General features: G+C 33.4%; 1 long non-coding RNA gene across 1 annotated transcript in view; it reads right to left on the reverse strand.

Moving 5' to 3' along the window:
• Positions 1-470: 470 nt before the first annotated feature.
• Positions 471-1373, reverse strand: part of LOC111087710 — a 7661-nt gene continuing 6758 nt past the window's right edge. Inside the window, exon 3 of the long non-coding RNA XR_002612371.1 lies at positions 471-784. This is a non-coding gene — a long non-coding RNA (uncharacterized LOC111087710). The remainder of the gene's footprint in view (positions 785-1373) is intronic.

Consider the following 1373-nt stretch of genomic DNA (forward strand, 5'->3'; position numbering starts at 1 on the left):
AAAAGTAAAGAAGCTTTTTTTCCCACAATCAAATATGGTTGTCCAAAATGTTATTTGTCGTTGATAAGTGAGTAATCATTAAGGAAAAAATAGTATTTATTCATCTAATGTGTTTCGATTCTGTTCGACACAAACTATAATACTCGAAAAAATTAACACATCATGTCTCACTATTAGACTTGCGAAAGATGTAGAAATTATATAACAAGAACAGATTAAAGAACTTACACGAAAGTTCTCAACATTGTTCATACACGTTTTAAACAGGGATTGCACCGAAATTCAGGCTCATATAATAATTTGTGTGCCAGTCTTTCGATTGCACACTTCATTCCTAAAAAATAATATACATTTTCTTTCCAGAATTAATTTTCCGTCATTTTTCTTATGTACATACCTCTACAACAAATCTATTTGAATTACAGCCAAGCATATGGTCATGAAGATTATAATTTTCTTTCTCAAATTCTACATTCAGAATAAAAAAAACATACTACTATAATCACTCACACTTAAAATAGCAAGTTGCATTCAAAGAAAAAGAGACAAAAAAAAGGCGCTCTCTCGTTGCTCCATAGGTATCAAATTGGAGAGGGATTAAGCTTAAAATAGACGCTGTTGTTTTCCGAACTTCTCGTATAACTGACGGCCAAGTTCTTTTTCGGAAGCTTCCTACGGTTATCAAAATCTTCAAATGATCACACTATGACAACGGCATCGTATAAAGCTGGAGTGGACTCATTTGGTAAACTTCGAGGCTCAAAATTGACAGATAAATACAACTCTGAAACAAAAAATAAAAACTAAGGTAAAGATATATTATAAATTCGTCAATGATACTCATGTATATATAATGATGATGTTTAATTTTTTCCTCCAATTAACAAATGTGACTCAGGGACTCTGGAATTTGGAGGCGAAGGAGTTTTACGGCAAAATTTATTTTTCATTTTAAATAAAGGATAAGGAGAAAGCCATGGTTGATAAACTTGTACGTTTGACTTTGAGTAGATTTCCTATATAATCAGTTCTTACTCTGATTATCTGCAAAGATAAGGTTAAACAGATATTTAATGATGTTTCATTGGGTGAATGTTTTCTCATTTACAGTTGTCTAGTACCTGAAGACGTGGTATTTTGAGTGCTGTAGTTTTTAGTAGAAATATTTAGACTGATTGCCGCCATCCCCCTTCCATGACCTCGCCACTGTCTGATGAATAAATGTTATGTTCTTCTGAGTCTCGATCAAAGTTATAGTCTTCTTCAAACCAAAATTGTAAACTGTCCTTCTACAATCGATGTGTACTGTTACGACAGTAGAAGTCACGCGATTCTGGGAGCATGTGCGCTGGAGTTTCTCGAAGGATCATGAA

Source organism: Limulus polyphemus, unplaced genomic scaffold, assembly GCF_000517525.1.
Source record: "Limulus polyphemus unplaced genomic scaffold, Limulus_polyphemus-2.1.2 Scaffold2514, whole genome shotgun sequence".
NCBI classification, from domain to species: Eukaryota; Metazoa; Arthropoda; class Merostomata; order Xiphosura; family Limulidae; genus Limulus; species Limulus polyphemus.